We start from the raw sequence: 16,027 nt of genomic DNA on the forward strand, positions 1-16,027 counted from the left end.
CTTCATTTGTGAGATACTTATATTAAAGTTTACAGTTTTTGTCAAATCATAACAATATAAAGAGCTGTCGAGACGTCGAGAGGACATGTGTCGGCATTATGAATGCTACGAATTGTGTAAAAAATATTAAAAAACTAAAAAAAAAAAGCTCTCGTTTCATTTATATACGAACACAATTAATTACAAATTACAAACAGAACTTCAACAACCCTGAGAGACTCACGAAATAGTTCAAATATCTCGCTAGTGTTTTTAATTAGTAAAACCGAACAGGCGACAAAGACGAGGAGTGCTGTTCTGTTACAACGCTACGTTTCGTAGCATCGTAGCGGCGTCGCGTCGTAGCGGCGTAGCGGGCGTGGCGCTTCGAAAATGGCGGCCGACAGTGAGTAATGGCACACTGGGACGGGTCCAGTGACGCGTGCCGCAGGGCTGGCGCTGGCCGCGGCCTAGCTGCAGAATGTAGGATATAGAGGGCGCTTCGCCTCATATGAAGCGGTTCCCTGAAATATTCTTAATGTATGAAAAATTGTATCCATATGTTTGTAGTAAAAAAAATATAATGAATTTATAACATCGCCATAATGCCCGATAGTTTTCTAACCGATTTAGAGTAATGAAAATAATAGTTGAATATTATTTGAAATAAAAACCGACAATGGATAGAAAACATATAAAGCCGTTAATAATGTTATAACGGAAGGTATCAGTAATAAATCATCATCATCGTCAGCCCTATTTTTTTTCTACAACGGAGCACTGTAAGCAACGCACCGATTGTATCGCTCGCGGATGCTCGGAGCGGCCCATTTGTCAACCTTAGCCCCCCGACGCCCCCCATCCTCCCACGAGCCCCCAGGCCCCCGACGAGCCCCCCACGACCCTCCCAACGACAAAAGAAACGCGAGCCTCAGATGAAACTAAAGCTATGCCAATTTATGTCGTCCTAGAGGCGCGGTGTGCTTCATACCAGGTTCAAAATGCAATAATAATAATGTCGTTACTCCCCATTTCCCCGGACACTACATCAGAGGCAGCTTCTGATCACGGTATACACAATTTCCAACTAGAAATAGTTATACGATATATATCACTCACAAATGTATCGTTTTTGGACTTCAGGAAAAATAAACGAGGTCCATAAAAATATGGAGAGTCTCTCTTTGACACGATAAACACTCAGAAACAAACTAAAACGAATGTGTTAAGGTTCGATTTGAGGTTAAATTTTGTCAAAATCAAAATCTATTCCGGAATACGAATAAGACCAGCCCCAAAATGGAAACCCATTATTGTACAGGTCGCAGGAGAAGGTGGAAGGTGCAAGACATTTTAATGGAGTCATTGAAGACGCTGCGCGACATGTTTATCTGTTAATTAAAGTTTTAAACTAAACGACTGGCGAGGGGCAAACAGACATACTACACCTATTGATTTTAATTAGATAAGACGTTAGCTGAAATTGCATTGAAACTTGTGTTTATTTTTTCATTATGTATCAATAAAGTTTGTAATGTTTGTTTGCCTTCCAAATGATACATTTATTCCGTCTTAATTCTGTCAACTCATTTCAAAGATATATCTTAAGAATAATTTGTCAAAATAATCACTTGTATGAATGGTTCACATTATTTACAATATCCGACAAGCTGACTTCGTCAATCTATTCCATGTGTAATTTGTGATGTTTTAATTTGATCGAGAAACTATTACAACTATTTGTCATTTCTATTAGATTTCCCTAAGCAAAAATTTTAAAAACGTTTTAGCGGTTTCTGGGCTACAGCCAAAGATAAGAAAAGATAAATTGAGAAAATGTAATATAACTTTCGGGTTATAGATGAAAGGATCTAGATACAGAGACAGTATGGTCGTAGACATTATAGATAAAAAGACAAGAAGACAATTAGTATTAAAAATCCAGGCATCGCAGGAAACATTTGCTGTCAACTAGTGCAATACATAAAAAAGACATTCAAGAGCTCTTCACATATAAAATGACGTATAGAAGCTATAATAAATCTCATATCTCTTATTATATATTTAAATTGTTAGTTTTTAATGAAAACGACGTAGTGGTACAAACAGAAATATTGGTTTCCTATATAGAGTTAAAAATATATAAAAAATCCATTAATACACAAATAAATATTAAATAATGAAACGCGTGTATAATTTATTTATTTATTTAGTTGTTTCATAACGATACTGTACAGTTATTATTAAATATTGATTGACAGCTCCGCCATTATCGTATGTCATTCGGCCGAATTAAAATGACACCTGTCACGGTGCATAGTGTACAAAAAGGTTTAATATTAAAAGAATACGAAGCACTGATTGTTAATTTTAAATGATTATCGTTTTACATCTATAGTAGAATAATTCAGACACTAAATAAACGTCGAGCATTAATCATTCCATACTTTCCTTAGCACCGATAACCAATAAACGATACGGATCTTAATAATCTTCGGGCTCGATTATTTCACCTAAAACATTGAAACGATCAAACAGAGACTATTATAACTGAACGCAAACAATATTCGTCCATTAGACGAAGCTAAAGACATTTTTAATGAAATGAGCGAGAGCGATGCTTTATGTAATAAAGATAGTAATCTTATTTGGTGAATTCCAAAATGGACGGGATTTTGAATACCTGAATAAATTAACATAGAGACACCGCGGACCGGTTACGTTAAAAATACACGCGAATTTTTATGTTTTATATTTACAATTTTTAACATGTCTACGATTATTCCAAAGATGTGTTAGTGATGCATTCCAAACGTATTATATAATCAACATGTGTGTGTGTGTGTGTCCAAAAAGTATTACTGGCTGTCGTTCAAAAAAATATAATAAAGGTAATAATAAATGTCTTATTCCAGTTTTCAGGTTCTCTCACATACATAAATAAATAAAATATACAAGGAAAATATAATTTTATGAAAAATATGTAGTTAATTTTGTCCGGCAAAATTCTTAAAATATGTTTATTTATCAGTTGTGACAGTTTTCATACTTAATATACGTAACCCACATAACTAGAGGCCAATTAACAAAACGTCTTCAGAGTTTTGTTTCATAAAATTAATTTTATCTATATATAAAATTTCAAGAATAGGTAATTCAAAAAACTATATTATTCACGTCAAAATATTATCAATCAGTTGAGTTATTAAGATCAAAAAGCCAAGTTTTGGCGATTACACCTCAATAAAGTTATACCACACCGATTAATTTAATTTCAAATATATTTGAAACTAATCAATCCGTTTGTACATAACACGGACATTTATATAAGAGAATAATAATTTTATAAGAATCATTTTATTTTAACCTTCTTACATATAAAGGAACATTTTGACAATCATGCACACGTTGACAATGACATAAGTGGACTCATTCTTGCCATATCAAACTCCTTGAATTTTCATCACAACAATTAAAAACGATTTTTATTCATAATAACAACATTTATTTCGTTATAAACAGGGCCTTAGTACTAAATGTTTATAGTACTGAACACGCATAGAGAAACAAGTTATATAATACAATTGATTATTATATATTACTTCAGGTAAAATTATTTAATCAGATATAAATCTCTCTGTAATTATCATCTCAACGTTACTTTAAAAAAAATATATATGAAACGATTTTACAAGATTTAATAGGATGAATGTTGGTGAACACGACAGTTGATGTGTCAAAGATGATACCGAGGCGGCCATTTTGTTAATTTTCTACAAAATGGCAATTACATTATCATATTTACACTAGAAATAAATCCCGGATCGGCGTACAGGTAAATGTTTATGATATTCATAAGGCGTGTGTGGATCGGGAATCGAAGTCGGGCTCCGTCAAAGCCTCCCCGCTGGGTCAGCTCGGGCTCGACAAGCCGCGCGAGGCCGGAGGAGAGTTTATATTGTAATAAATCGTATTTTAAACCTCCCCGTCTTTCGTACACGCTGCGAGTATTTCACGTTAAATGGTCCAAGGCTTGATGGCGCGGACTCTGTCCACCGTTTTAACGATTTTTCGCTACAAGATTTCCGTTTACGTACCGAATTATTGTTATTGTCTTGTTCCGTAATATGCATCCACTTTCTTACTATAATTTCATACAAACAGATACGTCCACTGGCTTATTTTTTGAATAAACACTACGGTCCTAACACCACAGTCTATAAAAAAGCGTTTCTCTGTTATAAAACGCTTGCGAAAGTTTCGTCGATTTGTTTATACTCTACAACAAAAATAAAATATTAACAAAACAAAATTTATATAAAAACGAAAAATCAAAAATATATAGGAAGCGATAAACATTCAGAATAAAACAGCACGTGAAACCGCGGCAAACACCTAGTCGGTAACAAATGAACGGTGTCCGCAGCTCGGTGCAAATACTGTTCAGGCCAAAACAGTCTGAATAGTGGCAGCATTAAGAGATGGTCAGCGTATTAATGTATATAGGCGGCGGTGAGGCCATCCATCACCGACACGTGAAAAACGTCGCCCCACGACTAACAGCCGTGGCGGATGACGGACCGATGTCACGAGCTGGACACTCCAAGCTCTGTATGGAGAGCATTAGCATCTATGTACATGCAGAATAATCGATTCACATACGGACGGCAACTAACAATTATCGTTTAAAAATGTAAATAGCAAATGTCATAAATCAATCCTATTTTTATTATATTTTCGTCGCTGCTATTAATAAAGTCACATTTATTCCAACTTAATATATTAATATTAAATAAACCTCAACTGTGCTAGTTTAACCGCTTCAGCGCCACTAACAACCGTTCGCTGAAAAATCTATACAAAAACCGCATGACGTCACTCACGCCCTCGCCCGTGACGTGACGGACTGTCGGACGTCACTTTTAACGTACCTAGTAGTTATATCACAAGAGGCATGAATGCGGTACGGTTACAACTTTTGTACAACTCAAGAGTCCCTAACAGACATTCAAATAGTTTTGGTATTCAACCCACGACGCTGCTTGTATGTGGTTTGGTGGGTAACATCTTTGATGATACGTGGGCAACCCGATGAATGTATATGTATATTTAATATTAAACTATAATTGAGGTTAATTAATTAATTGTCGAAATTAAAAATCACTTTTTGCACATCACTTATAATATAATAAGGAATGTATAAAAGCTATACGTTGACAACTAATAATATTGATGAAACGTAAATAATTAAAAATATACAAATTAATACAAGTTTAGTATTAACAATGCTCACAAAAACTAGGCCCTTCGAGCCGCACGCAGCGGAAACAGAAAAACCAGCGGCAGCGTTCAAAGATCTTTAATTAAGCGATATTCATTATGTTGCAAAAAACCTTCGCATTAATACATAAGGGAAATTTCAATTTCTTTATTACCTCATTCCGATTCCGCCTGACGTCCGAGTCAATACGAAAAACACAAGATGTCGCCTCTTGTGATCTCATGTAATAAATATACAAGACATAAGTCAGCAACGACACGCAGACCAAAATAATCCCTCCGCCGACACCATAAAGTTTATATTCCTAATCGAATCCACGTTAAAAAAAAACAACGAAAGCAACGTCACCGAATTTGTATTTCCAAATACATTCTTCCCACGCAAAAATCATATTTTTTTTCAAGCTGGCAAAGTCAAAAATGGTACATAATATACAGCCCGTTACAGCCATTTGATATTGGCATTCTGAGGTTGTTTACATCGCATCCTCCGTCCCTCTCCGACCTCCGCCGAGTGCATACGTCCGTCCCTCTCGACTATACGTGACTGGACATTCAGATGCTCGCTTCGAGTCGGATAATGGCTAGTCGGTTTGACAATAACATTAGTTCGGATAGGGAGCCGCTTTGATTGGGTTATTGAAAGATCGACTCCTCTTGATTTATGGCCGTCCAGCACAACATAAATTAACGAACATAAAAACAAACCTTAATTAATTAATGCGTCGTAACACGTGACGGAAGATTTCACCGAGTATTGTGTGGCTGCAAAAATTTTATAGATGTGTTGGTAGTCGTAAGCTATTTATGAAAATATAAACATTTTGTTAGAATCCAGTTTTACCCATTATCGTTTTCGTGTTAACCAAACTAGCGTTCAGCGTGTAAATCAAACCGGGACAGTTTAACCTAGCCGTCAGCGATTCATACAACCAATATTCAAGCATACTCACTATATAACAACAAAATTATTATAAAAAAATATTTACACCTAGATATTAAACAAAAAACCAAGCAGACTAAAAAGCAAGCAACCCGTCAGATGTCAAATGTCAAAATGTGGCTGAATAATTATTGACATTGACGTAAGACGAGAGATTTTAAACATCCAGTACTCAGCCTCATAGAAGGAAAAGCTTCTGAACGCTAAATTAATGTCCGATTATAATAGAATGTCGGTCACAGACGAAATAAATGTTTCAATTTACAGAGATATTTAAAAGTAATATGCTCTTTATGACACAGTTAATATATATGTAAAGTATTTAAAAAGTATATGTTACTGCTTTTTCTATATATATATATATATTTATTTTAACACAAAGCGAACACTTGATCGTGTTCACGAAGAAAATAACGTAAAAACTCGATAGAGAAGCAGAAACTATATTGAAAGATTGATATTAATAGAAAGTAATATTAATATAATGAACAATTTAATTTATTCATTTGCTATCATCAAAACATATTATGTCTATAAAAAGGCACGTTAAGTAACGTAAGATATTTTAAATATATATTTTAAAACCTTTGTGACAGCAGAAATTTTTTCGTTTTTTTTTTTTAAATACTACCTTAACCTTTCTTAAAACCTTACTTCATACGATACAATTTAGCCTCACAGTAAATTTAACTATTTTTTTTCTATTCTTTCAGTCAATTATCACGCGGCGTTTGGTATATCCGCGGAGTGACTGCATTATATAATTTACAGAAAATTTTATAGTATGTTTTAAAATCATTTAATTTAAACTTCAGTCATTAGACTAAAATTTGTATGAATATAACTCAAATCAAACTTTTTTTATAGTTTGTTTCTTTATGTTTCACTCAAAAATATCCCAATATCTTTGGAACGGAACAAGGTGTTACTGGAATTAATGACCCACACGACATATATATGTATAAACGTGAAATTACAACAGATGAAGTTTGTCAAGAACAAATAAAATAATGGGATCTAAGACTTTCGCGAGTTTTATTCATTTAAATGAAACTAATATATTTCGGATATACTACGCGGATTTTATTATTTTAAACCTACATAATCCCGACGTTTCGGTTACTTTTCAGCAACCGCAACCGTTCACGGGCTTTTTTGCTTCAAATAATAAAATCATTTTCATTTAAATGAACAAATAAAATTTCTGTATTCGAAATTTGCTTTCGTTAATGGTTGCACTTTCTGAAAATAGTAAGTCTGACAAATATATGAGCTCACTCAAAGGTGTTTCATTTAAATTAACTAAGTTCATCAAATTGCTAGCCAGTTAGAGTATATAAGAGTTGTTTATTGAAAGTCAGGAGAGCAAATACGTTTAGTTATCATTCAGTACTAAGTTTAATGAGAGTGTCAAGTATTTAAGAATATCGATATAAAATAAGGAACAGTGGAATGGAATGCGAATAATTTAACAGTAGTATATACGAGGCATGTGTGTCTGTGAATAGATATTTACACGATAATGGACCTTATTTAAAAGCAATTACGATCAAAACGCGAGCGAGTGTTTGAAGCGGGCCGGCTTAAGTACGCTTCCTTCATTTCGAAATTCCCGCTTACAATCATTGTAGCAATTTTCCGGAGCATCCGTCGTGAGAGGCCGCGGGGGCGAAGGGCTAAGAGCCAGCCCACGTATATAATGAAATATTTACCAATACATACAAATAAACACAAATTATTAAGTTTTCACGTACAAATACGTCCGATTATAATTTATCAATAATAAAACAAATAATACTCACTCTTGGCGTACAATATTTTTTTCTCTTAATCGCTTTTACACTTCAATGTGTTGAAATGTCGCTGCTATTAAATTATCAGGCAGCATTAAGGTTCAGCTTCATCAGCTGGTTGCGGAACGAACCAGCTCTTGGACTACACGGCGAGGGGTTGTCGGGGGTGTCGGTTGTGGAGTGTGGGGGTGCGGGGTTCGGGGGTCGGGGGTCGGGGGCCGGGGTACAGTGACGTCGCTCGGCGTGTGAAAATTACATTCCAGAGGCGCCTCGCATATCTATCACTAGCAAATTTAACTTTAGTTTCTGAATTGTGTGTTTATATAAAAATATATAGTGACTCTTTGAAGACGAGGCTCCCTTATGTATTTGATGTTTTATTTGATTTTTCCCATCAAATGACATTTATATCGAAACATTTCAATGAGTTGTAATAGGTATATATATTGTTCACACAGCCATTTTCAAACTCGTCGCTGGTTGCAGTGAATGTAATTTTGGATGTAACAAAGGATTTTTCCTTTTGAACCTACTTTAAAGGGTTTCGTATCAGAAGCTTCTATATGCTTAGCCATAATGTAATATTTGTGTGTTAAACTATTATTAAGCGATCTTTTTCTGGAATTCGTTAATATTTATAAGTAACATCGCACAAAAATAATTTTGTTAAAATCGTATGAGAGACGACTATCACGAGCATTGTGTTATGTTTGATTTATAAAATAACTTATTATTACTATATATTTCTTCTAAATGTTAATTGATAAAATGATAAAAATTACATATTTTATTTTAAGCTTTCTCATTAAACATAATAAGTAGTGTAAGATAAAATACTTCTTCAATAATACTCTTATTTCTAAATAAGTGTATTCAGTCAATTGTTATTTTGCTCAAAATCATAATCATCTTTTATTTTCACATAAAAATTTTGAAAGAGATATTAAAATTAAATAATAAAAAATAAATATATAATATACACAGATTAAAAATAAAAAAAGCATATTGGCATTAATAACAATATATGTATGTATATCTTATATAGCCATCGTATTAAAAAGAAAAAACATACACAATAAACATAAACGTATTCAAATTTAATAACTAATTTACAAACACTAGTATTGTAATAAGCATTTCTGAGGAAATAACTTTTTATAAACACAGAATATTATTTACGATTTATAATCTCAAAGTAATAAGCTGAGTAACATAATGAAAATGGTCGGAAAACTTTTCAAATTATTTTCTTTTCATTCTGTAAAATTCGTAATAAGTGTAGTACTGACAACACTCACACCCACACACAAACAGCCCAAAACAAGCGGTAACATTATAATACAAATATGTTATAATTTTATAAACTTAAGGCTTTTTTTCATTCTATTAATATCTATTAAATATTATTTGTAAATATATCGAATATGTTTTGCAAATTGAACTATTTTCTTTTTAAATAAAAGCAGAACAAATGAGACCTAAATGTAGTAAAACATTATAAAAAAATTAATTATACCATAATATATAATTCCATAGAGAATATACGTGTGAGTAACGTTTGGTTCTCAATTCTCGAAGCAGAGTTATATACGGTGAAAACAAAATGGAACATGTCACCTCAGCGATTTATACATCGAAAGTTAATATTTAATTTGACAGGAGTACAGAATAAAAATCTTTCGCGCCTCAACTCACGGCACAGACTAAATAATGTATGTGAAATGTTTCGTTTCGTGAATTTATTCGTTTTAGGCGTGTAATTTTGCTAAAAGAAAATAATCTTCGGATATCATTCCAGTTATTTCAAATCTTTATACATGTGACGCTGAAATAATTTGCTTTGTAATTTTTTTTAAATATAACTTTCTATCTAACAATATCTTAAATCATATTTTTCGATTTTATAGTCATATTGTAACTTGAATAATAAGTCATTTTGTGACTTGAATATTTTTTAATATTCCGCTTCTATTAATGAAGGAAACAGAATGAAAAATACAAAAAGTATATAAGACATTGCTCACTACTTCAAATAAAACTTATATCCAATACATAACAAGTAGCGCCATCTGTTATCTGATAGCTGAATTAACTTCAAAAATGACTTTCGTGTTCAACAATGAGACCATGTTATTGTTAGTTTCTGAAGTAATCATAGTTATTATGATATATGTATTATATGATATCTTTAATCTAACTTTGAAATCTATTCTAATTTAAATTTTTAGTTTAAGTTTTACTAAATGTGTCTCTCGCTGACAAAGTCATACAATAGATAAAATAAATGCATAATTTAATATTTCTTTTTATAAACATTAATTTAGGGCGTTACTATATAAGAAATTATTACGTACTACCAAATAAATACTAGACAATAATTCAATAGCTTTAAAGACATAAAAAAATATATTTTTTTAAACTCATGCCGCATAACCAAAACCTTAACCTATATAAAAAGATACCTATAAAAAAAAACCTCCATCGGGTTAAACACGCAAAGGCCGCGGATCCGTCTGAATGGCGCATTAGCGTACAATGTACAATGAGGACTTTGATTCGCCGCTATCTCGATGTTTAGTGCATCATTGTGACCTCTGATAAGTTCTCAATACACCAAGCTGATTGAATATCTCAGACTTTTACTCGCCGCTACGGATTCACCTTAATTTTATAGTTTTATGAAAAACAGTTTTAACACGATCGAAGGAAAATTAATAATAGTACGTCACAAGAACGTTTGGTTTGTAGATAATGTTAAATTCCTATATGAATATTGAAATTTTATATTTTTAGTTTTTTTTTTTCTTTAAATAAAAATTATTAAGACAATGATTTTGAAAGTTATTGATGAGAACGACTCACAGAACACACAAATAATACTTAATATTAATTCATAAAAGCATCGCCCGCGGCTCTCATTCCGAAACTTATTTATTTACTAGCCTCGAGTAATATCGTCGCTGATTGGATCTACATTCTACGGCCGTAACGAAATACGCTATTTTTAATTGGATTCATGAAAATTTGAAATTTTAAATAAAGCGTCTAAAAGTTATAATGGAACGTTTATATTTATTGTAAACTAACCTAAGATAATGACTGAAGACTTACATTAGTAAAAAAAAAAACTAAATTTGACGGTTCGCATTAATGTTCCATTAGGCTAAACTCGAAAAAAAAATAAAACTAAAAGTTCATTTTAATTACTAAAAAGTCGGGTTCAACGTCCGAGAGAACAAAAGCCTTCCGCGACCCGTCGAAAGCTCGCGATCGTGATAGCCTATGTAAGTCATTATATCCGTTTTAATTTTATATTTCCAAGCGTCCATTAGGGCTCCATTCACGTTCGGGCATCAAGACAGCGCGCCCGTGCCGGTGTGCTCTATAAAAAACAAAGCCCAAAGCTCGGCTTACTACGACTTGTCAGTCAGAGACGTGCGTCTCCCTCTAGCGGCGCGTCAATCATTCCCCGTTTCACTCGAACGCCTATAATAAAACATAATTGCTTTTAAATGGATAGGATTGGCGATCGAGAGAATAATAACTGGGAAAGCAATTTACCGTCGGAGCGCACCTCACTTACCAAGGTTGCCTTCTTAATTTTTATTGCTCTATGCATATTTATAACCCACGCGTCCGCCATAAATCCGACGCTATGTAATATCGAGAGGTGTATTGTGTTTTCTATTTAAATGTAAAACTGTTACACCGCGTGGTACATAAAGAACGCTTTCAAATGGTAATCTAACGTCCTAATATAAATAATGTGAGTGATGTGTGTACAGCTGAGTGGCGAGGCGTGGTCGTAGATGTATACTGGCGTATTAGTAAATTATTTCTGCGAAATGAACGCGGCAATTAGTTCGTAATTGCTTAGAGCCCGCCTGCCCACCGCGTCCAGATACTCGCTGATAATGTTTCTTTATGGTCCGTGTCTAAACCGATGAGCCTCAATTTCAGGACGAGAAAAAGAAAACAAGAGTTATATTCAATAATATGTTACTAAAAATGTACAAAAATAAAAAATAAATCATCCCAATTTATTTCGGAGTCGTACAAACCTCACTCAATCAGAAATTCGCCGATCAAAATGCAAATGGTTCCTTTTTGGTCGTTTTGCGGCCGGAGCGGGCGACCATAAACTGGCAACTAATTACACATCGATTTTATTTTTAATTGCTATGGACGAGCCACCGTCTTCGCCAGGGGCCTCTTGACCCTTCTATTTTTGAATTATGGCGCGCAGACACGTGATTGGCCGGTGTGGAAGCGTTAACGTTCAGTACCCGGTATTTATTAGCATACAGTTAAATGGGGTTGAAGATAACATCAAAAATAAAATACCTAATTGCTGCAGGGCTGTCTTAGTACCGTCGCTATCGTTCTTATTCAAAAAGGCCATTCTGTTCGACCTATCCGATAAGATCGTATCGAATGGCGTCTGATACAACTAACGTTTTATATTAAATAAATTCATATATTTAAATTACCGTTTATACCTAATTACAGATAATAATATCTCTCATTGCATTTGACTATGAATATTTAACTTCAAACATTATGTTGCCGTGTTTATAAAACTAATTGCTTGACACCTGCAATATACATAAACAGATATTGAATAATAAATACAAAAGGCTATTATATTTTCCTTACGCTGATATTTGTACAGATTGCCTATACTAAATTGCAAGCATTCTCAGGGTTGTGAAGTCTTCATATTTTGAGAAATGAAACGAAACGTATAGAAAGTCTTCGTTAGGGAAGAAAATGCTAATTCTGATACTCAAAGAAACAAAGACAATAAGATTTCTTTGCCTTTCTTAGCTGTTACATAACCTGTTAGATAATAATAATCTGTAAGATCTTAAGGCATCTCATTGAAATATTTACTGTTAACTGAGGCATAATGACAGAAGTCTACGACATATCTCACCATCAGTTTTAAAAACGAGGTCATCTCTAACAAACAACATACAAAATCAACGGCGGCTCAGGTGGTGTATGTAGGTGGTGGTGTTTCTAGATTCGGCTCGCTTTTCTATAACTCGAAGCACCAGTATTAACGCTTATTCAAGCCTGCATTGTATAGTATATACGAAGCGTTGCCCGTTACTCATTCAAGAACCTGCGCCCTACACCGTGCGAAGGTTTACACTGTTGATTCCGTATTTATTGTAATGATAAATACTTATAATAGGGACACTGGCCTATCTAACATAAACTTTACATACAAATCAGTTTAGACGACTTAATCTATTGAAGAAAATTAAAAAACTTACCCTCTTTATAAGTTTTAAACATCTGAAAGCAACGACAAGTTATTTTACTTATAACATTGGTTAAAATAGAAAAAATACCCAGAGGAGCTAGTAAAATACAAACTTAAATAGAATAAAATCTAGAAAAACTTATTTCATATAGCGAAAATAGTTTTATGCAATAAACTGTTAGAAATTATTAGATTAGGGGTCACTGCCGCTTGTGATCATATTATGTAACATAAGGAATAGTGTGGAATCGTTGCTAGCCTTGTAAAAGCATATGTAGGTATGCGTGAAGGAAAAACCTTTAACGGAAGATTATTTCACTTAGTCCAAGTGATGAGAAATAATTACTGACAGTAGGTACATATAAAAATAATATATAAATTACTATGACATGCAACGCTGCAGCAGAAAGTTCATTGATGGAATGGAAAAAAGGCAGTATTTTATGACATGCATAATAGCTGCTGATTAAGAAAATCGTACGCCCAACTTGAACTTACAACCTTATAGTGTCATTTCTAAAACGATCCCATATTATTGTCTTTGAAATCTCTTTGTTATTTATATTCACACTAGTAACATTTACTATAAAAATTTTACTGCGGTTAACAAAGAAATAATTCTCTTATATCCTTATATTTTTTATAAATTATACAGTGGCTTCAATTACACTGGAATAATTTAATGGAATAATGGATTTTGGAATTTTGGAATAATGACATTTAAAAAAAAAAGAGTAGTTACATTTGACATTGTTTCAAGAATTAGATTTGACAGATGAATTCACGTCAATTATTTGACTAAATTATGTTTACAGAGAAATATCTATATATAGTTTTTTACATAAAATTTACTTTCTCTCAGATAATACATAACGGAGGGACATCTATAGAACCTCTTAATATTACTATATGTAGGGCTCTATATTTTATATCTTTTATTTTTATAGTTTTGCGAATCGTAATTTTTTCGTATTATCTTTATACCTACAAGAATTCTCGAAAACTATTTTTTAACGCAAAGAAAATAAATAACCATTATTTAATTCAATATATTATTTTTTTCATGCAATAATATTCATATATAAGTAGCAAAACCGTTTAAAGTAAAACTTGTTGCAGCGGTTACATCATTTGTATTGTATTTTATCCATTGCATGCCGCATGACAGATGCCGGCGATGTAGGCATGAACTGAATGTGTGTTGCAGACCAGCCAAAGTCAATATCACACCTCGCATCAGCTGACCAAGCAGTATTGTGTGTTCCGATCAGTGATAAATAAATATTCTCAGCTTGTAACAAACAATTAGCTCTTTATTTAGTCAATGATCTATATTTTCCCACGTAACTTGAAATTAATATTTTCTAAGATTTCTAATTATCTTTCCTATTTTCAAAATAAGAAGTTAAGATAAGAAACGCGATTTTAATATGAATATTTAAAAAATAAATTACTTTCTTCTGCCCGCTGTCAAACAAATAAATACATATTTACTATTTCATATTTTAACTCCAAAACCGTACCCAATACAAAATTTCGGGAGATTTCAAATTTTATAAAAACTCCCTAAATTTTGTATATATTCATCATACTTACGTGACTCAAAAGGCATTTAGTCTACAGAAAGTTTTAGAAACTATTAAAAATTATGACATTTTATAGATGAAAAATTCTAATCACTTTATTTAAGACGCTAAGGCAAAGTAAGTTAAATTAAAATCTTTAATGTATTGTAGAAACGATATTGATGCCTTATGGATTGGTGTGCTCGGACAATAATCTTCTTAAAATCCGTTAATAGGATCACAGCCTCTACGAAAGATCCATGACTGTGGAATAGTTGAATTTTATGGTTTAAGATATTTTATTTTTATTTATACACGAAAAACTCACGGCTTAATAAACTTAGTTTAGAAGACGATTATTATTTTGACAATAAATACATTCAAATACATAGAATTCAAACTTTAACGATCTATTATTAAGAATTAAAGACACATTAATAAAGAATCCAAATTGTGATTATAAGCACTTCATACAAACAAACACATATTCGTACATATTTATTGAAATATTTTTCTTCGCTTCCATAATTTCCTCATAGTTTGCGATGTAATAATTTCTGTGACTATAGAGATGGGATTTTTGATTAAACAAGATGATCATACATTATACATTAACCTATTAATTTTATTAATTAAATTTATGACACTCACAGTACTTTGAACCTAAATCTACAAGGCGGTTATTCAGATCTCTCTGAAAAAGGAATAATAGAATTAGTTCTTGTTAGAACTCACGTCAGTTTCTTAGCTACTTATTGTACTTTATCTCATAGATCAAAATGGCGTACTGAAAAAGAAGCTGTCAAGTCACCAAGATCTCATACCAAAGAGCTACCCAAAATTTTGAATAACTCAAAATGTATATCGCAAATCTGACTTTATATAGATGTAATGCAAATTTTTCACTTAAATAGATAGCTTATAAATTGTCATAAAACTAAGCGGTTTAATTTAATAAACACAAATTTTGTGATCATAGTATATTTTTCGCAGTCTTTATCTTGAAGATATGACAGTAGATATGTCTAGAGACGAGTATAGTGGATGATAATTTATACATCGAAATTCTATGTTAGGTACATATCTGAAAGTAACAAGTTAATATTCGTTTTATCATATGATTCAGCTGAGGTTTGTTATTTTGAGTTTAGGAGTCTAAAATTCTATATAGAGAGATAATAAATCATTTTATTAA

This window comes from Danaus plexippus (assembly GCF_018135715.1).
Source record: "Danaus plexippus chromosome 18 unlocalized genomic scaffold, MEX_DaPlex mxdp_20, whole genome shotgun sequence".
NCBI lineage: Eukaryota > Metazoa > Arthropoda > Insecta > Lepidoptera > Nymphalidae > Danaus > Danaus plexippus.